The sequence below is a fragment of the Pongo abelii genome, chromosome 2 (assembly GCF_028885655.2).
Source record: "Pongo abelii isolate AG06213 chromosome 2, NHGRI_mPonAbe1-v2.0_pri, whole genome shotgun sequence".
Classification (NCBI taxonomy): Eukaryota; Metazoa; Chordata; class Mammalia; order Primates; family Hominidae; genus Pongo; species Pongo abelii.
This window is the reverse complement of record NC_085928.1, coordinates 63,875,506-63,903,111: the sequence shown is the minus strand read 5'-3', so window position 1 is coordinate 63,903,111 and position 27,606 is coordinate 63,875,506. Positions and strand designations below refer to the sequence as shown.

Genomic DNA, 27,606 nt, shown 5'->3' with positions numbered 1-27,606 from the left:
GTAGATGTTCGACAAATATGAAAGATAAGCTCATTTCTCCAGTTATAATGAAACACTGACTCATGTATATAATATGTAGACTTACATTAAAGACCAAGTATTGAGCTTTAGGGGGATATGTGAGATAGTAAGATAGTAAACTAAAACCTAAGGAAAGGATAGTCAGAAAGAAAGAGGAGAAGCAAGAGGACATAGTATCATCTTAGAAAAAGTATATTTAAAAAAAAAATTTTTATTTTAGGTTCAGGGGCAGATGTTCAGGGTTTGTTATATAGGTACTCACATCATGTGGGTTTGTTGTACAGATTATTTTGTCACTGAGATACTAAGCCTAGTACTCAATAGTTATTTTTTCTGTTCCTCTCCCTCCTCCCACTCTCCACCTTCAAGTAAGCCCCATTGTGTGTTCTTCCTCTTGTTGTGTCCATGTGTGCAATCATTTAGCTCCCATTTATAAGTGAGAACATGTGATATTTGGTTTTCTTTTTTTAAAATCTTTCAGAAACACCTTTTATGTTCCTTTCCAATAACTACTCCCCTCAAAAGCTACCTTATTGTTTTACATGTCATGATTTTTTTCCATATCATTTCTTTTTTAAAAAATATAGGTGCCATGTCCTATATCCTGGGAGGCATGCAGAATATTTTTCTTAAATTTTCTCCAGGGTCCTGCAGTAGCTTATCTTCAGAGATATGCTTAATTGTTTTTTTATTTCCATAGGTTATTGGGAAACAGGTGGTGTTTGGTTACATGAGTAAGTTCTTTAGTGGTGATTTGTGAAATTTTGGTGCACCCATCACCTGAGCAGTACACACTGCACCCTATTTGTAGTCTTTTATCCCTCACCCCCTTCCCACCCTTTCCCCTGAGTCCCCAAAGTCCATCGTGTCATTCTTATGCCTTTGCATCCTCATAGCTTAGCTCCTACTTATGAGTGAGAACGTAGGATGTTTGCTTTTCCATTTCTGAGTTACTTCACTTAGAATAATAGTCTCCAATCTCACTCAGGTCGCGCAAATGCAGTTAATTCATTCCTTTTTATGGCTGAGTAGTATTCCATCATATATATATTTTTTTTATATATATATATCTCACAGTTTCTTTATCTATTCATTGATTGATGGGCATTTGGGTTGGCTCCACATTATTGCAATTGCAAATTGTGCTGCTGTAAACATGCATGTACAAGTATTTTTTTCATATAATGACTCCCTTTCCTATGGGTAGATACCCAGTAGTGGGTTTGCTGGATCAAATGGTAATTCTACTTTTAGTTCTTTAAGGAATCTCTACACTGTACTCCACAGTGGTTGTAATAGTTTATATTCCCACCAGCAGTGTAGAAGTGTGCTCTATTCACCACATCCATGCCAACATCTACTATTTACTGATTTTTTTTATTATGGCCATTCTTTCTGGAATAAGGTGGTATCATATCGTGGTTTGATTTGCATTTCCCTGATTATTAGTGATGTTGAGCATTTTTTCATATGTTTGTCGGTCATTTGTATATCTTCTTTTGAGAATTGTTTATTCATATCCTTAGCCCATTTTTTGATGGAATCTTTTTTTTCTTGCTGATTTGTTTGAGTTCGTTGTAGATTCTGGATGTTAGGCCTTTGTCAGATGTATATATTGTGAAGACTTTTTACCACTCTGTGGGTTGTCTGTTAACTCTGCTGACTATTCCTTTTGCCGTGCAAAAGCTCTTTAGTTTAATTAAGTCTCAGGATTTTATCTTTGTTTTTATTGCATTTGCTTTTGGGTTCTTGGTCATAAAATCTTTGCCTAAGCCAATGTCTAGAAGGGTTTTTCCAGTGTTATCTTCTAGAATTTTTATCGTTTCAAGTCTTAGATTTAAGTCCTTAATCCATCTTGAACTGATTTTTATATAAAGTGAGACATGAGGATCCAGTTTCATTCTCCTACATGTGGCTAGCCAATTATCCCAGCATCATTTGTTGAAAAGGGTGTCCTTTCCCCACTTTATGTTTTTGTTTGCTTTGTCAAAGATCAGTTGGCTGTAAGCATTTGAGTTTATTTGGGTTCTCTGTTCTGTTCCATTGGTTTATGTGCCTATTTTTATACCAGTACCATGCTGTTTTGGTGACTATAGCCTTACAGTATAGTTTAAAATCAGGTAATGTGATGCCTCCAGATTTGTACCTTTTGCTTAGTCTTCCTTTGGCTATGTGGGCTCTTTGTTGGTTCCATATGAATTTTAGAATTGTTTTTTTCTAATTCTGTGAAGAATGATGGTGGTATTCTGATGGAGACTGCATTGAATTTGTAGATTGCTTTTATCAGTATGGTCATTTTCACAATATTGATTCTACTCATCCGTGATCATGGGATGTGTTTCCATTTGTTTGTGTCATCTATGATTTCTTTCAGCAGTGTTTTGTAGTTTTCCTTTAGACGTTTTTAGACTGCTTGATTAGGTATATTCCTAAGTATTTTATGTTTTTTGCAGCTATTGTAAAAGGGGTTGAGTTCTTGATTTGATTTTCAGCTTGGTCACTCTTGGTGTATAGAAGAGCTGTTGATTTGTGTACATTTTGTATCTGGAAACTTTGCTAAATTCTTTTATCAGTTCTAGAAGCTTTCTGGAGGAGTCTTTAGGGTTTTCTAGGTAAATAATCATATCATCAGCAAACAGCGACAGTTTGACTTCCTCTTTACTGATTTGGATGCCCTTTCTTTATTCCTTTCTCTTGTCTGATTGCTCTGGCTAGGACTTGCAGTACTGTGTTGAAGAGGAGTGGTGAGAGTAGACATCCTTGTCTTCTTTCAGTTCTCAGAGGGAATGCTTTCATTTTTTCCTCTTTCAGTATTATGTTGGCTGTGGATTTGTCATAGATGGCTTTTATTATATTGACGTATGCCCCTTGTATGCCAATTTTGCTGAGAGTTTTAATTATAAAGGGATGCTCGATTTTTGTCAAATGCTTTTTTCTGCATTTATGGAGATAATCATGTGATTTTTGTTTTTAATGCTGTTTATTGTATTTATTGACTTGTGTATGTTAAACCATCCTTGCATCCCTGTACAAAACCCTCTTGATCATGATGAATTATCTTTTTGATATGTTGTTGGATTCTGTTAGAAAGTATTTTGTTAAGGATTTTAGCATCTATGTTCATCAGGGATATTGGTCTGTAATTTTCTTTTTTGGTTATGTCCTTTACTGGTTTTGGTATTAGGGTGATACTGGCTTCATAGAATGATTTAGGGAGGGGTTCCTTCTTTCTCTATCTTGTGGAATAGTGTCAATAAGATTCGTACCAATTTATCTTTGAATGTCTGGTAGAATTTAGCTGTGAATCCATCTGGTCCTGGACATTTTTTTGTTGTTGTTGTTAATTCTTGAATTACCATTTCAATCTCTCTGCTTGTTTTTGGTCTGTTCAGGGTATCTAATTCTTCCTGATTTAAGCTAGGAAGGTTGTATCTTTCCAAGAATTTATTCATCTATTCTTGGTTTTCTAGTTTATGCACATAAAGTTGTTCACTGTAGCCTTGTATGATCTTTTGCATTTTTGTGGTGTCAGTTGTAATATCTGCCGTTTCATTTCTTATTGACCTTATTTAGATTTTCTCTCTCCTTTTCTTGGTTAATCTTGCTAACGATCTATCAATTTTACTTATCTTTCCAAAGAACCAGCTTCTTGTTTCATGTAACTTTTGTATTATTATTATTTTTTTTGCTTCAATTTCATTTAGTTCTGCTCTGATCTTTGTTATTTCCATTCTTCTGCTGGGTATGGGTTTGGTTTGTTTTTGTTTCTCTATTTTCTTGAGTTGTGACCTTAGATTGTCTGTTTGTCCTCTTTCAGACTTTTTGATATAGGCATTTAGGGCTATGAACTTTCCTTTTAGCACCGCCTTGACTGTGTCCCAGAGGTTTTGATAGGTTTTCTCACTACTTTCATTTGGTTTGAAGAATTTTTTAATTTTAATTTTGATATATTTTTAACTCAGTGATCATTAAGGAGTAGGTTATTTAATTTCCATGTATTTGCATGGTTTTGGAGGTTCCTTTTGGAGTTTATTTCCAGTTTTATTCCACTGTAGTCTGAGAAAGTGCTTGATATAATTTCAGTTTTCTTAAAATTATTCAGAATCATTTTGTGGTCTATCATGTGGTCTATCTTGGAGAAAGTTCCACGTACTGTTGAATAGAATGTGTATTTATGGTTGTTGGATGGAATGCTCTGTATATAGCTGTTAAGTCCATTTGTTCCAGGGTATAGTTTAAATCCATTGTTTCTTTGTTGACTTTCTGTCTTGATGACCTGTCTAGTGCTGTCAGTGGAGTACTGAAGTATTATTGTGTTGCTATCTCATTACTTAGGTCTATTAGTAATTGCTTTGTAAAATTGGGAGCTCCAGTGTTAGGTACATATATGTTTAGGATTGTGATATTTTCCTGTTGGACAAGGCCTTTTACCATCATAGACTGTCCCTTTTTGTCTCATTTAACCATTTTTTTTTAACATTTGTTTTGTCTGATATAAGAATAGCTACCCCAGCTTGCTTTTGGTGTCCATGAAATGTGTTTTTCCACCCCTTTACTTTAAGATTATGTGAGTCTTTACGTGTTAGGTGAGTCTCCCGAAGGTAGCAGACAGTTGGTTGGTGAGTTCTTATCCATTCTGAAGTTCTGTATTTTTTAAGAGGAGCCTTTAGGCCATTTACATTCAATGTTAGTATTGAGATGTGAGGTACCATTCCATTCATCATGCTGTTTGTTGCCTGTGTACCTTGTTTTTCTATTTGTTTTTGCTTTTTAACTTGTATTTTTGTTTTATATGTCCTGTGTGATTTATGCTTTAAAGAGGTCCTTTTTTGATGTGTTTTCAGGATTTATTTCAAGATTTAGAGCCCCTTTTAGCAGTTTTTGTAGTGGTGGCTTGGTAATGGCGAATTCTCTCATCATTTGTCTGAAAAAGACTGTATCTTTTTTTCATGTATGATGCTTAGTTTAGCTGGATACAAATTTCTTGCCTGATAATTATTTTGTTTGAGGAGGCTGAAGATAGGGCCCCAATTCCTTCTAGCTTATAAGGATTCTGCTGAGAATCTGCTGTTAATCTGATAGGTTTTCCTTTATAGGTTACCTGGTGCTTTTGTCTCACAGTTCTTAAGATGCTTTCCTTTATCTTAACTTTAGATAACCTGATGACCGTGTGGCTAGGTGATATTATTTTTGCGATGAGTTTTCCAGGTGTTCTGTGTGCTTCTTGTATTTGGATTTCTAGGTCTCTAGCAAGGCTGGGGAAGTTTTCCTTGATTAGTCCCCCAAATATGTTTTCCAAACTTTTAGATTTCTCTTCTTCCTCAGGAACACCAATTATTCTTAGGTTTGGTTGTTTAACATAATCCCAGACTTCTTGGAGGCTTTGTTCATATTTTCTCATTCTTTTTTCTTTGTCTTTGTTGGATTGGGTTAATTCAAAGGCCTTGTCTTTAAGCTCTGAATTTCTTTCTTTTACTTGTTCAATTCTATTGGTGAGATTTTTCCAGAGCATTTTGCATTTCTGTAAGTGTGTCCAATGTTTCCTGAAGTTTTTATTGTTTTTTTCTTTATGCTATTTCTTTGAATATTTCTCCCTTCACTTCTTGTATCTTTTTTTTGGATTTCCTTGCATTGGGCTTCGCCTTTCTCTGGTGCTTCCTGATTAGCTTAATAACTAACCTCCTGAATTCTTTTTCAGGTAAATCAGGAGTTTCTTCCTGGTTTGGATTCACTGCTGGTGAGCTAGTGTGATTTTTTTGGGGGTGTTATAGAACCTTGTTTTGTCATATTACCAGAGTTGGTTTTCTGGTTCCTTCTCATTTGGGTAGGCTCTGTCAGAGGGGAGGTCTAGGCCTGAAGGCTGTTATTTAGATTCTTTTGTCCCACAGTATGTTCCCTTGATGTAGTACTCTCTCCCTTTTCCTATGGATGTGGCTTCCTGAGAGATGAGCTGCAGTGATTGTTTTCTCTCTTCTGGGTCTAGCCACCCACCAAATTTACCTGGCTCCGGGCTGGTACTGGGGGTTGGTCATCTGCAGAGCAGAGTCCTGTGTTGTGAACCATCCTTGTGTCTCTCAGCCGTGGATACCAGCACCTGTTCTAGAGGAGGTGGTAGGGGGGTGAAATAGACTCTGTGAGGGTTCTTAGCTTAGGTGGTTTAATGTTCTATTTTTGTGCTGGCTGGCCTCCTGCCAGGGGGTGGTGCTTTCCAGAGAGCATCAGCTGTGGTAGTACGGGGAGGAAACAGTGGTGGGCAGGGCCCTAGAACTCCCAAGAGTATATTCCCCTTGTCTTCAGCTACCAGGGTGGGTAGGGAAGGTGCATCAGGTGGGGGCAGGGCTAGGCGTGTTTAAACTTAGATTCTCCTTGGATGGTCTAGCTGGGGCTGCTGTGGAGGATGGGGTTGAGGTTCCTGGGTCAATGGAATTGTGTACTTAGGAGGATTATGGCTGCCTCTGCTGAGTCATGCAGGTTGTCAGGGAAGTGGGGGGAAAGCTGGCAGTTACAGGCCTCACCTGTTTCCTAAACAATCAGAAAGGCTGGTCTGACCTGCACCATGCCCCCTCTAACAGCACTGTGTGTTTCTGGGCCGTGTGTGAGCAGGGCTTGAGAACTTGCCCCAGGATACCCACCTCAGCTGTGAAAGAATAGGGCTTTGATTCTTCCCCTGCCCGTGGAATCTGCATATCAGATTCATGCCCTGTGCCGAGTTCTGGCCAGGAGGCTTCTCGATCAGTTCAAATTGTTACAAAATTCAGCTGGAGATTTTCTTCTCCCTGTGGCCTTTTCCCAGTGCCTCTGGCCTCTCTCCTGAAGGTCCTCTGTGAGGTCAGGCAAAAATGGCTTGGTAGGGGACCCAGTGAGCTCCCAAGGGTTTTCCTGCTGCCTCCTCTACCCCTGTATTATGCTGGGCTCTCTAAATTGACTCAGCTCCAGGTAAGGTCAAAATCTTCTCTTGTAATCTAGGCCTTCAGCTTCCTGGACAATCTCCCTTTCCCACTTCCACAGTTTGGGCATCACAGTATTTGGGGTGTCTGCCAGGTCCTGCAGGAGCAATCTGCTTCCTTCAGGGGGTCTGTGAATCCTCTCAGGTTTCCTGATTTATTCCTTCAGTCGTTGTGGAGCAAAAATTCATGATGCGAGCCTCCACATGCTGCTCTGTCCGTCCAAGTCGGAGCTGCAATCTAGTCCTGTCTCCTGTCTGCCATGATCCCTGTGATATTTGGTTTTCTGTTCCTGTGTTAGTTTCCTAATAATGGTCTCCAGCTCTACCCATGTTGCTGCAAAGGACATGATCTCATTCTTTTGTATGGCTGCATAGTATTCCATGGTGTATTTATTATACCACATTTATTTTATCCAATCTGCCATTGATGGGCACTTAGGTTGATTCCATTTTTTTTTTGCTATTGTGAATAGTGGTGCAATGAACGTATGGATACATGTATCTTTATAACATAACAATTCATATTTCTTTGGGTATATATCCAGTAATGGGATTGCTGGGCCAAATGGTATTTCTATTTTTAGGTCTTTGAGGAAATGCCACACGGTCTTTCACGATAGTTGAACTGATTTATACTCCCACCAACAGTGTATAAGTGCTCCTTTTTCTCTGCAACCTCACCAGCATCTGTTATTTTTTCACTTTTTATTAATAGCCATTCTGACTGGTGTTACTGGGTCTCTCATGGTGGTTTTGATTTGCATTTCTGTAATGACCAGTGATGTTGAGCTTTTTTTGGTATCACTGTTGGCCACATGTATGTCTTCTTTTGAAAGGTGTCTGTTAATGCCCTTTGTCCGCTTTTTAATGGGGCTATTTTCTTTCTTTTAATGTTTTTTAGGTTCCTTATAAATGCTTAATATTAGACTTTTGTCAGATGCATGGTTTGCAAAAATTTTCTTCCATTCTGTAGATTGTCTGTTCACTCTGTTGATAGTTTCTTTTGTTGTGCAGAAGCTCTTCAATTTAATTAGGTCCCATTTGTTAATTTTTGCTTTTGTTGCAATTGTTTTGAGGTCTTTATCATAAAATATTTGCCTATTTCTCTGTCCTGAATCATATTGCCTAGGTCGTCTTCCAGGATTTTTATAGTTTTGGGTTTTACATTTAAGTCTTCAATCCATCTTGAGTTGATTTTTGTAGGTGGCATAAGGAAGGGGTCCAATTTCAATTTTCTGCATATGATTAGCCAGTTATCCCAGCGCAATTTATTGAACAGGGAGTCCTTTCCTCATTGCTCGTTTTTGTCAGCTTTGTCAAAGATCAGATGATTGTAGGTATGCAGCCTTATTTCTCAGCTCTCCACTCTGTTCCATTGGTCTATGTGTCTGTGTTTGTACTAGTACCATGCTGTTTTGTTACTGTAGCCCTGTAGTGTAGCTTGAAGTTTAGTAGCATGATGCTTCCTGCTTTGTTTTTTTTTTTTTTTTTTGGCTTAGGATTGCCTGGGCTATTCAGACTCTTTTTTTTTTTTTTTTTTAACTTTATACGAACTTTTAAATAGTTTATTTTTCTAGTTCTGTGAAGAATGTCATAGGTGGTTTGACAGGAATAGCATTGAATCTGTAAATTGCTTTGATGAGTATGGCCAGTTTAATGATACTGGTTCTTTTTATCCATGAGCATAGAAGGTTTTTCCATTTGTTTGTATCATCTCTGATTTCTTTGAGCAGTGTTTTGTAGTTCTAATTGTAGAGATCTTTCACCTCCATGGTTAGCTGTATTCCTGGGTATTTTATCTTTTAGCAAGTCTCATTGTGAATGAGACTGCCTTCCTGATTTGACTTTCATCTTGGCTGTCATTGGTTTATAACAATACTAGTGATTTCTGCACATTAATTTTGTATCCTGAAACTTGGCTAAAGTTTTTTTTTATTAGCTCAAGGAGATTTGTGCTTAGACTATGGGGTTTTCTAGATATAGAATCATGTCATCTGCAAACAGGGATAGTTTGACTTCCTCTCTTCCTATTTGGATGCCATTTATTCTTTCTCTTGTCTGATTGCTCTGGCCAGGACTTACAAATACTATGTTGAATAGGAGTGGTGATAGAGGACATTCTTGTCATGCTGATTTTCAAGCAGAATGCTTCCAGCTTTTGCCCATTTGGTATGATGTTGGCTGTGAGTTTGTTACAGATGGCTCTTATTATTTTGAGGTATATTTCTTCGATACCCAGTTTATTGAGGGTTTTTGAACATGAAAGGAAGTTGAAATTTATGGAAAGCCTTTTCTGCATCTACTGAGAGACAATCATAGTTTTCATCTTTAATTCTGTTTATGTGGTTGATCACATTTATTGATTTGTTTATGTTGAACAAATCTTGCATTCCAGGGATAAAGCCTACTTGATAGTGGTGGATTAGCTTTTTGATGTGCTGTTGGATGCAATTTGCAAGTATTTTATTGAGGATTTTTGCATCAATATTCATCAAGGATATTGCCTTTTTTGTTATGTCTCTGCCACATTTTGGTATTAGGATAATGCTGGCCTCATATCCGTTCTCGATTTTCTGAAATAGTTTCAGTAGAAATGTTAACCAACTCTTTGTACAACTGGTGCAGTTCTGCTGTGAATCTGTCCGGTCCTGATAGGCTATTTATTACTGATTCAGTTTTGGAGCCTGTTAATTGTCTATACAGGGAATCAATTTCCTTTTGGTTCTGTCTTGGGAGGGTATATATGTCCAGGAATTTATCCATCTCTTCTTGGTTTTCTAGATTGTGTGCACAGAGGTGTTCATAGTAGTCTCTGATGGTTGTTTGTATTTCTGTGTGGTCAGCGGTAACATCCCCTTTGCCATTTCTAACTGTGTTTATTTGGATCTTCTCTTTTTTCTTCTTTATTAGTCTAGCTAGTGGCCTATCTTGTTATTTTTTTCAGAAAAAACCAACTCCTAGATTTGTGGATCTTTTGAGTGTTTATTTTGTGTCTTGATCTCTTTCGATTAAGCTCTGCTTTTGTTTTTTTCCTGTCTTCTGCTAGCTTTTTGGTTTGCTTTTGCTTCTCTAGTTCTTTTAGTTGTGATCTTAGGTTGTTAATTTGAGATTATTCTCACTTTTTTGATGTAGGCATTTAGTGCTATAAATTTCCATCTTAATATTGCCTTAGCTGTGTCCCAGAGATTCTGGTATGTTATATCTTTGTTCTCATTAGTTTCAAAGAACTTCTTGATTTCTGCCTTAATCTCATTATTTACTCAAATGTCATTCAGGAGCAGGTTGTTTAATTTCCATGTATTTGGATGGTTTTAAGCAATTTTTAAAGTATTGATTTCAATTTTTATTGCACTGGAGTCCAAGAGTATGTTCAGCATGATTTCTGTTCTTTTGAATTTGCTGAGGATTGTTTTATGTCTGACTGTGTGTTCCATTTTAGAGTATGGGCCATGCAGTGATGGGAAGAATTTATATTCTGTTGTTTTTGGGTGCAGAGTTCTGTAGAGGTCTATAAGATCCATTTGGTCCAATGTTGAGTTTAGATCCTAAATATCTCTGTTAATTTTCTGCCTCAGTGATCTGTCTAATACTGTCAGTGGAGTGTTGAAGTCTCCCAGTATTATTGTGCGGGAGTCTAAGTCTCTTTGTAGATCTCTAAGAACTTGCTTTAGGAATCTGGGTGCTTCTGTGTTGGGTGCATACATATTTACGATAGGTTTCCTTGTTGACTTGAACCCTTTACTATTATGTAATTGTCTTTTCTGATCTTTGTTGGTTTCAAGTCTGAAAAAAATGATGGTTAGATGCCACAAAATAGGTGGCAATGTCTTAACCATATGTGTCTTGTCATGCCCGAGGGCCTCTTTCATCCTTGTCAAGGAGTATGGTAACCCTTTCTCCTTTCATACAATGCAGGAAAAGTTTCAGGTTGTAATTGGTGCCAAAGAATTTGTGATAAAAAGCTTCCTTAAATTTATGAAGAAAAGAGAGAAGGTATACTTAGGAGAGTAATATCAATATGTATATGAAGAATAAGAAGGGATAAGATTAGATATTTAAACAGTTAAAAGAATATTTAACATAGAAAATTATTACAGACAACATAGGATAGAATTTTGGCAGGAAGTATCATACAGATTGTAGTTAGTCTGTATTAAGAATAGATTAATCTGTTAATTGGTTAATATGTATTAATCAAATAAGAAGAATAAAAGACCATGGAGTATGCTTAAAGAAAACTGGATAGTACACTCTTTTGTCATTTTCCTCTTTCTCCCGCTGAAGACCTACATGCCAGTGTAATGGCTGGAGCATCAGCAGTTCTTAGACCAACTGAGAGACCTTGAAAATAAAGTCATGAATGGAGGAATACAGCAGGAAGGTAGAAGCCTGGATTTCTAAAGACACTGTGGCGCTGTCAGTTTAGACCTAGGTTTCAAGCTTAGCTTCTTTACATAAATGAAAAAATAAACTTCTGTGATGGTTTAGAAAATCTTATTTTTTTATTTCTGTTTTATGCAGCTGAACTTATTCTTTCTGGTAAAATTGATTTTGTATCTTGAAGCCCCTTGAATTTCTACAAAGTGTTTGTTACTAGTAGGCTTCTAAAGGGAAAGAGAATGGGAAACTGATTTGATGCACTGTCTTTTCAATGCATATCAGTGAGTTGTTCTGCTTTTATATTAAGCAGAGGAAGCATATTGTGAGCACTTAACGAGTTGACTTTTTTCACCATTAATGGAAGTATGTGTGGTCACGAAGAAAGATTTTGTAATTAGATACTGACCAGAGGTATACCGAAGCACATTGGCTAGCTTATACTGTGCTGACAAACCACCAAAATTTCAGTAGCAACACAACTTATTTCTTGCTCACTGTACATGTTCAACATGATTTGACTGGGGATTCTTTTCCATGTAGCCACTCCACACCATATGCTATCTCCTTTGCACAGCAGGGGAAGAATGGGCTAGAGAGTTGGGCACTAGTATTTACCACTGGTGACTCGCATATTCCCTCACATCTCATTTGCTAAAATTAGTTACATCACCATGACTAACTCCAAGAAATGAAGCAGTATAGGCTTCCTCATACACAGAAGTGGGAAAGAACTGGATATTTAAGAAGATTAATTATATCTACTACTCTGATGAAACATAAAATAACCTGTGCAAACACTTTCAATGCACAAATATGTTTTTATCTTTTGTTAAATTAATTTATTTAGAAAGATTTTCCTCTAAAAAGAACAAAATAAACCATTGCCAGATTAGAATTTCTACAAGATTAATCTCTCTTCAGCAGGTGAAAGACACTTTAACTGAGTAGCAAGTTTCTTTAGGAAACAGATGAGCACTAAATATTAAAGATTCACAAACATCCACACAAGTTTATTCATCCATTCATTCTGTAGACACTGATTGAGCATCTGCTAAGTGCGGCTCTGATGAAACCTATTGAAATTAGAATGCAGGGTGCCAGATTTAAAAAGGGGAAATGGACATGACTCTAAATATTTCTAAAATTCTTTCTCTAAATAGAATTTTATTCAAAATACAGAAACTACATTATAATCTCCAAATACATTTACGTTACCAGATAGTTCTTGGAAAATAATTATATTACTATGATTAAAAATACCACAGTGACATTTATCCCAATTGGAAAACATTTAACAGAATATATTTAAGAAAACACATCAGAATCTCTGGGAATAAGGTACTGAGAAGACTTTCCTACCAGCTGACTCTAGCTAGCTGCACACACATTCATAATAATAACTTAGCAATATGGTTGTTTTCCACAAAATAGAAAATTCACTGGTTTTTAATTTAAGTGATATCAATCTACTTCTTTTTGTTTTCTTACATGGTATTTATTGAACTGTTCTACATAAAGTATCACTGTATCAGAATCTCTTATGATAAATAGTAATATAAGGCAACATTTCAAATATCAACTTGAATAAAATCTCTGATGGGAAACTTCTCAATAGATAGGTTGCCAATTATACTTTTATGTTCTATATGGGTTGGTATAACACTTCTGGAAAGATTTGAAAAAGTATTTTTCCAAATTCTGATTATTTTCTTAGGATAGATGACTTGAAATGGAAATATTAGTTCAAATTTATTAGAACATAAATCTAAAAGAATAAATTCAACACATACTTTCAAATTGTTTCCAGACAGAAACTTATACCAATTTGTATTCCAACATATAATCAGTCTACTGATGGCACTTTATTTTGGTTAAAAACTTTATCAAAAGTTATTCTTTCCATGCTATTCCATTGCTTTCATCTTTAGAAGGTATTTCTCCATTCAGAAACCATGTTATTACTTACCTATATTTAATTCTAGTATTATGATTTTGTTTTACTCTATTACCTCCAATCTATTTAAGTAATATTTACTTTATTCCTTTAAGCTGTAGGTTTTTGAGAGCAACGACTTTCCTATATACGTTTTAAACAAGAGTCTGTCTCGTGGTGGATATGGTGTGAACATTTCTAGGATAAATGGGGACTATGGTGGCTTTTACCTTTAGAACATCTCATGCATTTTCTATGCCTGAACATGATTTTTCAAATCGATTTTGTTTTAGACAAAAAGACATTTTTATTTTTTAATGATAAAAACATAGCTATGTTAATTTCATATTTTTTGGTGTGTTTAAATATACATCCAACAAAGGACTAATATCCAGAATCCACAAGGAACTCAAAAAAATCAGCAAGAAAAAAACAATCCCTTCAAAAAGTGGGCTAAGGATATGAATAGACAATTCGCAAAAGAAGATATACAAATGGTATCTCATTGTGGTTTTGATTTGCATTTCTCTGATGGCCAGTGATGATGAGCATTTTTTCATGTGTCTTTTGGCTGCATAAATGTCTTCTTTTGAGAAGTGTCTGTTCATATCCTTCGCCCACTTGTTGATGGGGTTGTTTGTTTTTTTCTTGTAAATTTGTTTGAGTTCATTGTAGATTCTGGATATTAGTGCTTTGTCAGATGAGTAGATTGCAAAAATTTTCTCCCATTCTGTAGGTTGCCTGTTCACTCTGATGGTAGTTTCTTTTGCTGTGCAGAAGCTCTTGAGTTTCATTAGATCCCATTTGTCAATTTTGGCTTTTGTTGCCATTGCTTTTGGTGTTTTACATATGAAGTCCTTGCCCATGCCTATGTCCTGAATAGTATTGCCTAGGTTTTCCTCTAGGGTTTTTATGGTTTTAGGTCTAACATTTAAGTCTTTAATCCATATTGAATTAATTTTTGTATAAGGTGTAAGGAAGGGATCCAGTTTCAGCTTTCTACATGTGCCTAGCCAGTTTTCCCAGCACCATTTATTAAATAGGGAATCCTTTCCCCATTTCTTGTTTTTGTTAGGTTTGTCAAAGATCAGGTAGTTGTAGATATGTGGCATTATTTCTGAGGGCTCTGTTCTGTTCCATTGGTCTATATGTCTGTTTTGGTACCAGTACTATGCTGTTTTGGTTTCTGTAGCCTAGTAGTATAGTTTGAAGTCAGGTAACATAATGCCTCCAGCTTTGTTCTTTTGGCTTAGTATTGACGTGGCAATGCAGGCTCTTTTTTGGTTCCATATGAAGTTTAAAGTAGTTTTTCCAATTCTGTGAAGAAAGTCATTGGTAGCTTGATGGGGATGGCATTGAATCTATAAATTACCTTGGGCAGTATGGCCATTTTCACGATATTGATTCTTCCTACCCATGAGCATGGAATGTTCTTCCATTTGTTTGTATCCTCTTTTATTTCATTGAGCAGTGGTTTGTAGTTCTCCTTGAAGAGGTCCTTCACATCCCTTGTAAGTTGGATTCCTAGGTATTTTATTCTCTTTGAAGCAATTGTGAATGGGAGTTCACTCATGATTTGTCTGTTATTGGTGTATAAGAATGCTTGTGATTTTTGCACATTGATTTTGTATCCTGAGACTTTGCTGAAGTCACTTATCAGCTTAAGGAGATTTTGGGCTGAGATGATGGGGTTTTCTAGATTTACAATCATGTCATCTGCAAACAGGGACAATTTGACTTCCTCTTTTCCTAATTGAATACCCTTTATTTCCTTCTCCTGCCTGATTGCCCTGGCCAGAACTTCCAACACTATGTTGAATAGCAGTGGTGAGAGAGGGCATCCCTGCATACCATCTTACACCAGTTAGAATGGCGATCATTAAAAAGTCAGGGAACAACAGGTGCTGGAGAGGATATGGAGAAATAGGAACACTTTTACACTGTTGGTGGGACTGTAAACTAGTTCAACCATTGTGGAAGTCAGTGTGGTGATTCTTCAGGGATGTAGAACTAGAAATACCATTTGACCCAGCCATCCCATTACTGGGTATATACCCAAAGGATTATAAATCATGCTGCTATAAAGACACATGCACATGTATGTGTATTGCGGCACTATTCACAATAGCAAAGACTTGGAACCAACCCAAATGTCCAAAAATGATAGACTGGATTAAGAAAATGTGGCACATATTCACCATGGAATACTATTCAGCCATAAAAAATGATGAGTTCATGTCCTTTGTAGGGACATGGATGAAGCTGGAAACCATCATTCTCAGCAAACTATCACAAGGACAAAAAAGCAAACACCACATGTTCTCACTCATAGGTGGGAATTGAACAATGAGAACACATGGACACAGGAAGGGGAACATTACACACCGGGGCCTGTTGTGGAGTGGGGGAATGGGGAAGGGATAGCATTAGGAGATATATCTAATGTTAAGTGACAAGTTAATGGGTGCAGCACACCAACATGGCACATGTATACATATGTAACAAACCTGCACATTGTGCATATGTACCCTGAAACTTAAAGTATAATTAAAAAAAAAAAGAAGAAAAGAAAAATCACATCTCTGTAACCCAGAGAGGAACAAAAAAAAAAAAAAAGAAGATATACAAATGGCCAATGAACATGAAAAAACACTCAACATCACTAATTATCAGGGAAATACAAATCAAAACCACAATGCAATACCACCTTACTTTTGCAAGAATGACCAATAATAAAAAAAAATAGATGTTGGCATAGATGTGGTAAAAAGGCAACACTTTTACATGTTGGTATGAATGTAAACTAGTACAACCACTATGAAAAACAGTATGGAGATTCCTTAAAGACCCAAAAGTAGAACTGCCATTTGAGCCAGCAATCCCACTCCTAGGTATCTATCCAGGGGAAAAGAAGTCATTATATAAAAAAGATAGTTGCACATGCATGTTTATAGCGGCACAACTGGCAATTGCAAAAATATGGAAGCAGCCCAAATGCCCATCAATCAACGAGTGGCTAAAGAAAATGTGGTATATATATATATATATATATATATATATATATCATGGAATACTACTCAGCCATAAGAAGTAACAAAATAATGGCATTTGCAGCAACCTGGGTGGAACTGGAGACCATTATTCTAAATGAAGTAACTGAGGAATGAAAAGCCAAACATCATATGTTCTTACTTACAAGTGGGAGCTAAGCTATGAGGATGCAAAGGCATAAGAATGATACAATGAACTTTGGGGACCCGGGGGAATGAGTGAGAGGGGGGTGAGGAATAAAAGACTGCACATTGGGTACAGTGTACCCTGCTTGGTTGATGGGTGCGCCAAAATCTCAGAAATCACCACAAAAGAACTTATTCATGTAACCAAATACCACCTGTTACCAAAAGCCTACTGAAATAAAGAAAAAGAAAAAAGTAAAAAAAAAATTTTCATTAGCTACAGTTTAGTTTGGTAGGCAGCATTATTTATCAGGAGACTGTCAACAAGAAAAGATTTTTATTTCAAAATTGAATGTGAGAAAACATTATAAAAATTATTCTCTTTCTTTGTTCTATATGAATTACAGAAATATTTTTGAAAATAGTCATATAATCAGTTGTTCAATCATATTATTTCCACTTTCTTGAAAGTGCTTGCTTTTTACAACACAAACAGTTTGATATCAATACAGATAAAGAAGGGCAGGCAAGTTTCACATAAGGCCTTATACATAAAAAACTTCAATTGAAGTTAGTTTCAGAAGACCAATTTTCAAAAGTTACTCTATATATTGAGTATAGAGTAACTGAATTATATATTGGAACACTTTTTTTCCCAAGTGACAATTTAGCATTTTATTTTATTTTTTCTCTTTTTACTGTAAAATAATGCACAACACAAAAATGTATAGTTCAATTAATCCTTATAAGGTGAACATTCTTGGAACAATCATCCAGGTCAAGAAATTGAACCTTGCCAGCCATCCTAAAGGCCTGCTTTTTCCTGATCCCAGTTGCCTTCATTTTTCCTCCAACAGGAATCACTGTCTTGACTTAAATCAACATCGTATCTCTGTGTTTCCCTGCAGTTTATCACCCAAATGTTCATTCAGAGGCACCACATTTTAGTCTTCAAACATTCTACTTCAAAGCTTTAAAAAATGTTATCTTTGTGCCAATTTCTCCGAAGAAATATTAGAATGATAGTTTCCATTTTTTTTTTTTTTTTTTGCTAAATAAAGTCTTTAGAAAAGGTTATACCTTTGAGTCCTCCTTGAATGGAATTTACATTGCTCTCACATTCACACAAAACATAGACAAATTGTAATAACATTCTTTAGAAGAAATTCATTTCAAAAAATATGTTTCAAAGACTGTCAGTATTGTCAAAGGGAGTATCCCAACGTTCTACAATTTATGATGATAGCAATTATATCTTTGTGCAGGCTGCACAAAATTTCTCTTGCTACTAACCAACCTATATACTCATGAGGAAAAAGAAAATGTATATATTTTAAAAATTAAGGGGCAGTGAAAATGTCAGTGAAAAAATTCAGGTTTTGAGTAGAGAATTTGGATGAGTCTAAGCCAACAATTACTGTAAACGGCACCAATTTCCTTTTCTTGGTGTTTTTTTTTAGACAAACTTTTTTTTTTTGTTTGTTTGAGATGGGTTCTCACTCTGTTGCCCAAGCTAGAGTGGCACTGGCGTGATCACAGCTCACTGCAGCCTTGAACTCCTGGGCTCAAGAAATCCTCCTGCTTCAGCTTCCTGAGTAGCTGGGACTACAGACATATACCACCAAGCTCAACTAATTTTTAATTTTTGTTTTCAGAGATGGGGTTTTGCTATGTTGTTCAGGCTGGTTTCAAACTCCTGGCCTCAAGCTATCCTCCCACCTCAGCCTCCCAAGTAGTGGGGGTAATAGGTGTGAGCCACCATACCAGTCCTGGACTAATACTTTCACTGAAGAACAAAACTATATTGAAGAATACGTAATTTATCACTGCACAGCTTTTCTGAATTTTTATAAAGGAAAAATATTATAAATCACCCCTCAGATCAGGCTGTAGGACACTATGAGCAGTCAAAATAATAAGTATCCCTATGTCTCCTTCAAAACATCTTCACTCCAACCTCCACAAAGTGTAACCACTATACCAACTTCCATTGATCTAGATTAGCTTACTGGTATTTGAAAAATGGAATAATGTGGTATAATGGGTATGCATTCTATTGCGCTTGGCTTCTTTTGCTCAACATTATGATACTGAGTTTCATATTGTTGCATGCAATAGTAGTTAGTGCTTCCTCTTGTTGTGTAGTATTGTATGATATGACCATACCACAGTTTATTTATTCATTTTATTACTGATGAACATCCAGGTTGTGAGTTTCATATTGTTGCATGCAATAGTAGTTAGTGCTTCTTCTTGTTGTGTAGTATTGTATGATATGACCATACCACAGTTTATTTATTCATTTTATTACTGATGAACATCCGGGTTGTGAGTTTCATATTGTTGCATGCAATAGTAGTTAGTGCTTCTTCTTGTTGTGTAGTATTGTATGATATGACCATACCACAGTTTATTTATTCATTTTATTACTGATGAACATCTGGGTTGTGAGTTTCATATTGTTGCATGCAATAGTAGTTAGTGTTTCTTCTTGCTGTGTAGTACTGTATGGTATGACTATACCACAGTTTATTTATTCATTTTATTACTGATGGACACTTCAGTTGTTTTCAGTTTTTGCTTCATTAAAAATAATGCTGCTAGGAGCCTTCTTCTATTTTTCTTTTGGAGAATATATATATATGTACACATTTCTATTGAGAAAATAGAAAGCAATGAAATTGCTTAATGAAAGAGTATTGAGTGTCCCAATTAGCAGATACTGCTAAACAGTTTTCCAATGAATTTAAACCTTTTTACACTCTCGTCAGCAAAGTGTAAGATTTCCACTTGCTTGTCATTGTCGCAAACACTTGGAATTGTCAGCCTCCTAAATTTTAGCTATTTTGTTAAGTGTGCAGTGGTATCTCATTGTGGTTTTAACTTGTCTTTTTCTGAGGATTAATGAGGTTGTAAACTTTTTTAATGCTTATTAGCTACTGCCTATCCTTTTATGTGAAACATTGGTTCAAGTCTTTTCTTCATTTTGTGTTTAACTGGATTTTCTTTTTAGTTTTAGAGCTTTTTGATATATTCTGGATACAAACATTTCATCAGCTAGATGTATTGCAACCATCTTGTAACTATGGCTTAACTTTAATATTCTTAAATAACCGTTTGGTTATTAGAAATTCTTAGCTGTATTCAAGTCCATCTTTATCTTTTTTTCCTTCTTTTTGTCCTGTTTAAAAAACTTTGGCCTACCCCAAGGTCATGAAGTATGTTACCTTCTAGATGCTTTATTGCTATCTTCTTACATTTAGGATTACAATCTATCTGGAATTGACTTTTTTTTCCCATGCTATGGGGTAGGAATCAAGATTAATATTTCTCCCCAATGAAATTAAATTTTTCTGGAGTAATTCATGAAAAGAATAACTTCTCCCTTTGCATAGTGGTGGCATGTTGATTATAAATCAGGTGACTATTTCTGCATATCTTTTTAGGGTCTCTATTTTGTTCTATTGTGCTACTTTCCTGTCCTTACAACACCACTAATCTTAATTACTGCAGTTATATATATTTGATATGTGATCGTTTAAGATGTCTGGTTTTTATTTTTTTATGTAATGTAGTGTATGTTATATATAAATTTTAGAATCCAATTTCCACCTAAATTCAACTGAAATAATTTTGATCAATTTGTGAAAAATTCATATATTTACAATATTGAGGCTAACTATGGTTTATAAAAATTAACATATTTATAATATTGAGGCTTTCTAACTATGGTTTATTACTGCATTTATTCAGATCTTTATCTCAGTAATGTTTGGTAATTATTTTGTAGAGGTCAGGCTGATCTTTTGTTAGATTTAATCCTAAGCATTGGATATTTTTGAAGCTAGTGAAACAGAGCCTAAATAAAATATGTCACTAGAAAAGTCATTCCTGACTGGAAATAGATGATAGAGGAAACTAGATATCCTCCTACATAAATAGTTATTCTCATAGAATACTAAGTAGAGACCATTTTTTTTCATTTTTGGTGAGTGTATATGTAAACTGTTAATATTAAGGGACAATTATATCTAATACATAATCGCTTAAGCAGTTGGCTTAATTTCATTCTCTACATTTGTCTTAATATTACAAATAGTAGTAATAATAATAGAAAGTTGAAGCCAGAAGTAAGCCCCTTAAGAAGTCTAGAAAATCTCAGGCCACTACTACTTATTGGGTGGCTTGTAAAACAGAAATGTATTTTTCTCACTTCTGGAGGCTCGAAGTCCCAGATCAAGGTGTCAGCATGGTTATTTCTTCTAAGAGCTCTCTCCTTGGCTTACAGATGGCTGTTTTTTTCTCATCTCTTCATGTGGTCTTTCTTCTGTGTGTTGGCGTCCTAATCTCCTCTTCTGATAAGGGCGCCAGTCATACTGGTTTGAGGCCCAGTCTCATGAGTTCAATTTATCTTAGTTACCTCTTCCAAGCCCTTATCTCAAATACAGTCACATCCTGAGGTCCTGGATGTTGGAATAGGTTTCTTGCCATAATTTCAACAAATGATGGGGTATGGAAACAAACTAAAGCAACAGAATCTTTTTCAGATGTTTAATTGAGCCAGTATAATTGTACTCTAAAACAATGGTGTTATTGTAAAGTAATTGCACTGTTGCAAAGTCACACTTCATACTGTGCTTTTTCTCTTTCCTTCTGTTGGAGTGTCTATCCTAGACCCTTGGATGTCTTTCTCCTCTATGTGTACTATCATGACATTTCTTACTATGTATATATATATCCTCATGACTTCCAAACTTATCTATTCTGGGATCCTATACATATAAACACAACTATCTACTTAAAATTTCTGCATGGATGTCTAATACGCATCTCAAATGTAACATGTCCAAAAACAAATTTCTGCTCCTTCTTCCAAACCTGCTTCTCTTGTTGTCTTGGTTAGTAGCAACTCTTCCAGATGCTGAGTATAAAACCCTTGGGGACTCTCCTTAACTCCTCTTCTTCTCTTTTGCCTTATATATTTAACACATCAGCAAGTTTTACTGGCTCTAACTTTAAAATATATTCAGAAACAAATTCTCACTGCCACCTCTAGAATCTCTCAAGTCCACTCCCCATTATCTCTTGCACCCAGGCTTATATTATATTCTGCTCATTTTTTTTTCCCTGCTTCCACCCTTACCACCTTCAGTGATAGAGCAGTCAGTCACCCTGCTGAAATGTAAGTCAGATCATGCCCCTCCATTGCTGCAGATCCTCCAATTACTTACCATCTTATTTAAATTAAAGGTTTCTACAATACCTGATTTCCCCAAACTTGTCTGAGTTAATTTCTGACAACTCTTTCCTTCATCCACTCAGCTCCAGCTACATGGGCCTCCTTGCTATTCTCTGAACAGAGACGGAGTGCACTTTTTGATCCTGCTGCCTTAAAAGTTCATTCCAGTATATCCCAATATATCTTTCTATTGCCCCCTTCAGGTCTTTGTTTAAATGGCATCCCATCCACGAGACTTTATCTGACTGTGTTGTTTAAAATTATAACATTATTCTACTCCTTTGCCTCCTTACTTCCTTTTCTTTATATTAATACTACTTATCCCATTGAAAATACTATAAAATGAACTTACTTATTTTGGTTTATATCTGCCTTTCTGCACACATGCCTCCTTACTTCCTTTTCTTCATATTAACACTACTTATCCCATTGAAAACACTATAAAATGAACTTACTTATTTTGGTTTATATCTGCCTTTCTGCACACATGCCTCCTTACTTCCTTTTCTTCATATTAATACTACTTATTCCATTGAAAATACTATAAAATGAACTTAATTATTTTGGTTTATATCTGCCTTTCTGCACACATGTGTAGAGCCTATGTAGATAGTAGTTTTTATTTATTTGACTCATTGATGCATTCCCCACACATAAGATGATAGACTGTGATTTTTGTTTGTTTGTTTGTTTTGAGGCAGAATCTCACTCTGCCACCCAGGCTGGAGTGCAGTGGCGCAATCTTGGCTCACTGCAACCTCCATCTCTGGTTCAAGCGATTCTCCTGCCTCAGCCTCCCGAGTAGCTGGGATTACAGGCACAAGCCATTATGCCTGTCTAAATTTTTTGTATTTTTAGTACAGACGGGGTTTCACCATGTTGGCCAGGCTGGTCTCTAACTCCTCAACCCAAGTGATTTGCCCACCTCAGCCTCCCATAGCTGGATTACAGGCATGAGTCACCGCACCCAGCCATGATATACTGCCATAATGCAATAATTATATTAGGCTATTTAAAATTACTATGTAAATTATAGAAATTATAAAAGGATTTAGCTTTCCTACAGAGCTTTAATGTTTATAAACATATAAAAGTAACTCCTACATAAATTAAAAGGTATTTAGCTGGTTTCCATGTTATGACAAGTAAAATAAAAAATGAACAAACTAGCTACCAGGAATAGGAAAGTGTGGGAATTTCTAAAAAGCTGTTTTAATGAAAGAATTCTGGTAGTATTTACGATGGCTAAAGAAAAGTGAACCTAAAATATGCCACAGTGTATAAACAAGGCTGATGACATAAAAATACTGAGGATTGTCGTCTTTGTGTCTGAGACTGAGGATATCAGTTGCTTTGGTTTCCTTAATGCATTATTTGGCTTGCCTAGCGTTGTCAAAGGACAGTATTTACTTAAGTTATTTAAATTAATTTTGAGAATGAAAAATTCATAAGGCTGAAATAGGGCCATAGAAGATAAAAATTAGTTCACAGAAAATTTAATGTCAATGCTTACTTCCTGGAGCATGTTAATATATTCTGTGTTTTGTTCCTCATAGCAGAATCTTGTTAAAATTTCAGAACAAAAAAGGAAATAGATTCCTTGTAAAGAGACTGACTGTGTATCTTAGGTAGGAAAAACATACACAAAAGTAAATGTTTTGCCTCAGAAATAACTTGTATAACACTTTCAATATCCAAACATTTACTTTTAAAATACAATTTATATTTCTCTGAGTTGCTTATAAGTAAGCAACATTTCTTATAGGAATAATTTCAGCAAGAAATAACTAAGATGAATAAATAAAATATTATATATATGTAAATCAAAAGCATTAACAAAAACAAATACCCCTTAAGAAAAAAAATATTGGTCAGCTACTGTATCTAACTAGTTATATCTGCTAGCCTAGTATATGGTAGTTACTGAATTTATATTTCTAAATGAAAAAATAAATTCATCCTTCATATAAAATTATTCTTTCTAATTAAACTACAATGTTAGAGAAGAATTGAATCATATTACAGTAACATTATACCTTTATCTTATTAATAGTTAATCTGTTGAGGCATGAATTATGATTTGGTTTTATGACATATGCCAATTTCTTCCTACCCATTCTCTCTTTGCTTAGAAAAAAACATCAGCATGAGCTAAAATAACTTTTAAAGACTAAATGACCTACCCAAGGCCTCAAGAGATTTCATAATTCTGGGCCTTATTTTCTGTATCTGTAAAATAAAAGGCCAGAACTAGAAGACCTAAGATGAATTCCAGGCTGTATCATCCCACAACTCTAAGACTGCACAAATAGCTCACCTGATATAGATCTGTAGTAATCTCACTCAGAGCTCTTATCACACTGTATTGTAATCTGGGTTGTTACTTATTTTTAGCCCATCTTGTTCCTTGGTAATACTGTAATGGGATTTCCACTCTGTCTTACCTACACCCATCCAACTATCCATCTAGTTGTACATGCATCTATTTTTCATCCACCTTTTCATTCATCTAACAATCCACTCAGCATCCATCCTTTGATCTATTCATCTGCTCATTCATTCATCAACTAATTACTGATCACTTAATCTGTGCCACAGGCTTACACTGTTGGGAGATGTGTATATAATCCAATTATAACATAGTGAGATAAGTATAATAAACAGGTTGCATAAAATTATATGCATCCCAAAGTTGGTTGGAGATAGATAAGAAAAATTTCCTATAGGAGGTACCGGGAAGAATTTCAGGACACTGTGGGAAGATAGGATGGAAGTGAAGAAATGACGTATGCAGGAGTGTGAAAGAACATGAAAAGTGGATAAAACAAAATTGTTGCTTCTGGGAAAGTCCACATGTGTGCTTTCAAGGAGAGGCGGGAAAGAGGGAGGTCATAAGAATTTAGGCTGGAGAAATTGGTGTCATCAGATCATGAAGGGTTCTATATGCCATAATGGGTACTATTAAGTTAATGTAAAACCTTCATAGGACAGATATGAGTTAATAAGCTCAAAATGAATAAGCTAATATTTTCATGGATCACTATATCCATTAAGAAATTAAAAATGGTTTTTGGTTTTTATTTTCAAACAAAACTGAATAAGCCCTCTTATCTGAAAAGGTTGCACTGATATGTGGCCTGTTTATTGAAGAAGTATATTTGACCTTTTTCTTGGATTTCACATATAAATGAGATCATGCAATATTTTCCTTTTTTGTATGTCTGGCTTATTTCACTTAGCATTATGTTTTTTATGTCTATCCATGTTGTAGCAAATGGTATAATCTTCTCCATTTTAAAGGCTGAATTATATATATATATATAACATTTATATATATATGTTTATATATTATATAAACAGTTTCTGTAACCATTTGCTCACTGCTCATTGACGGGCACCAGCGTTGTTTCCATATTTTGGCTATTGTGAATAATGTTGCAATGAACACGGGAGCGCAATATTTTTAACAGGTGATAATTTTATTTCCTTTGAATATATATCCAGAAGAGGGATTTCTGGGTCATATGGTAATTCTATTTTTAATATTTTTGAGGAACATTCATATTGTTTTGCATAACGGCTGCAATAAGCTACATTCCCACCAACAGCATACAAGGGTTCCCTTTTCTCCACACTCTCACCAACATATATCTCTTGTCTTTTTGATAACAGCTATCCTAATGGGTATAGTGGCTTTGGCTTTGATTTATGCTTTCCTGATGATTAGCGATGTTGAGCATCTTTTCATATACCTGTTGGCCATTTTCGCATCTTTGGAGAAATGTCTAAGTCCTTTGTCCATTTTTAATTAGGTTACATATTTTCTTGCTATTGAGTTGCTATATGCATTCTTTATAAATTTTGGATATTAATCCCTTTTCAGATATATGATTTGCAAATACTTTTTCCCAATCTATTGGTCGCTTTTTCACTTTGTTGATTGTTTCCTTTGCTGTGCAGAAGCTTTTCAGTTTGATGTTGTCTCATTAATTTATTTTTGCTCATATACCCTGAGCTTTTGGTGTGATAGTCAGGAAATCACTGCCAAGGCCAGTTAGATAGACCTACTTTTAAGTTAAAATCACTTAGTGTTCTTTCAGCCAATTAATTTGAATAAAGATACACAACATGTTCTATCTTGGGCAACATCATGTAATGATGTGATTATAACTGTCAGGCACAGTGCCTGGCACACATTAGACATTCAGACAAAATAGTAGATGGACTGTATGTCCCTTCTCTGAAGCCTGGTTAGGCTCTAGGCTCCTTTCCACTCTTCAGAAGGAGTCCCAGGCTGCTGCTATGACTATTGGTGTATGCACTGAGCAGGTAAAGCTCTTTTCAGGTAATGTCCCTGAAGTGAGATTGATTGACTGGTAAATAGTCAGAGGGGTCCCTGTTGAGCAGCACTGGGAGACAGCAGCATTCAGAGACAAGAAGGCCATCTGTTGTCCCTAGCAATGTCACTCTTTCAAAGTGGGGGAAATCAATGATTCACAACCATTTCTCTTTCCTATTTTATTTTAAAAAGTATTTCTAATTCAACAATAGAGATGATATTTTAAAGCACTCTTCTTATAAATACATCTTTTGGAAGGGCTTCAATTCATTACTACTATAAATCACTTACTCATCACACCACCTGCCAGTGTTTCTCTCTCCCTGCCTGTCTTTTTTTGGTTCCAGAGCTATTAACTCTTATCTTACCTGTATCAAATGTTATGAACGATTAGAAAGATGTCAAAAATTCACCAAAGTCTTAACTTCATTTTAAGGAATTTCTAGAAATGATAAATGCTCACTTAAGAAAAAGTTTTTCTATCTACAAGTATGACATATTCACTCATTTAATCTGTCAAATGAGCAATGTAAAGATGATGGTTGAAAACTATGAGGTGCAGAAATCCCTTAAACTCAGTTTCTTTTCTGCTATAACTTGAACTTGCTATTAATCTGGTAAAATCCAAAGATGTATTTTGTATCACGAGGAAATCGTTCCTAATAGTCAAGTGCTTTTGAAGAGAAAGATAATTTAGTATAATATATTCAGATAATATAATACTCAACAGAGAGTTGGTATCCCATCAATATTATTTGTGTGTATATATACACAAATCATATGTGTGTATATATGTATATATAATACAGGTATATGAGCATCTTTTCATATACCTGTTGGCCATTTTTGCATCTTCGGAGAAATGTCTATTCAAGTCCTTTGTCCATTTTTATTGTGTATATTTAATGTGCATTAAATGTGTATTTAATCTGTATAAAGTGTATACATACATATTTACACACATATTATTTCACCTAATTTTCACAAGAATCCATGAGATAGGGGATTTCCTTCATGTTATTAAGAGAGAAATCAAATAGCTCGGTCAGTGTTATCCACCTAGTAAAAGGCAAACCTACATCTGTGACTTCAAGTCTGTGCTCTTTTCATCACCACTGTCTGAGTAGATACTCCTTCACTTTTTGAATTTTGCAAACTAGTTAACCCCCTTTAATCCTTTAGGACTAATACCAAATTTACTATTTTGCCTTTACAATAATGATAGTAGTAATAACACCATTCACTAACCTTAATCATGAGCCAGGCACCACGCTAACAGTGCTGTATACACTATTATATCCTTTCAAAAACTCCTTGAGGTATTTAAAATGACCAACATTTGTGTAGCCATTCTTACTTGCTAGCGGCTTTTCTCAGCAGTTTTCTCAGCCTATTAACTCTCTTAATCCTCATGTGATTGGTATTATTTTATCCCCATTTTACAGTAAAGGAAACTGAGGTAATAAGGAGACTAAGTTATCTTGGTTAAGATAGCCCAATCAGCAAATGCAGAGATGAGATTCACATCTAGATATTCTGGCTTCAGAGTCCTTGCTTTTTACGTTTATTTTG

General features: G+C 35.5%; 1 protein-coding gene and 1 non-coding gene across 4 annotated transcripts in view; both read right to left on the bottom strand.

Moving 5' to 3' along the window:
* HTR1F (5-hydroxytryptamine receptor 1F) overlaps positions 1-27,606 on the bottom strand; it is a 204,491-nt gene that overhangs the window by 75,202 nt on the left and 101,683 nt on the right. The gene's annotated exons all lie outside the window — the stretch shown is intronic.
* On the bottom strand, positions 10,755-10,880 carry LOC112132910 (U6atac minor spliceosomal RNA). Its single transcript, XR_002914612.3, has one exon. It is a non-coding gene; the product is annotated as a U6atac minor spliceosomal RNA (small nuclear RNA).